The sequence below is a fragment of the Pterocles gutturalis genome, unplaced genomic scaffold (genome assembly GCF_000699245.1).
Source record: "Pterocles gutturalis isolate BGI_N339 unplaced genomic scaffold, ASM69924v1 scaffold18130, whole genome shotgun sequence".
NCBI classification, from domain to species: domain Eukaryota; kingdom Metazoa; phylum Chordata; class Aves; order Pterocliformes; family Pteroclidae; genus Pterocles; species Pterocles gutturalis.
In genome coordinates this window covers 21140-21408 of record NW_010141208.1, presented here as the reverse complement: position 1 = coordinate 21408, position 269 = coordinate 21140, and positions in this window count along the sequence as shown.

Sequence of the window (269 nt, the reverse complement as noted above, 5' to 3'; positions counted from 1 at the left end):
CACCACTCCCAGCGAGCTCTGCATCCAAGAAACTTGAGGATTTGCAGACCCCCTGTGATGTCCCCTCTCCCAGGTGCCAAAATACAAGTTTGGTGAGCGCAAAGCCCATCCCTCGTGTGCAATCTAAAACCACCCCACTTTCAGCGTGTCCTCGACTCTTCCTTCTACTCATGTCTAGAGCAGGCACAAGCCCATAACCCCAAATGACTGTTTCAGGGCACACCCCCCCCCATAACAAAAGTGACCCTACTGGGGGGCAGGCGGGACCC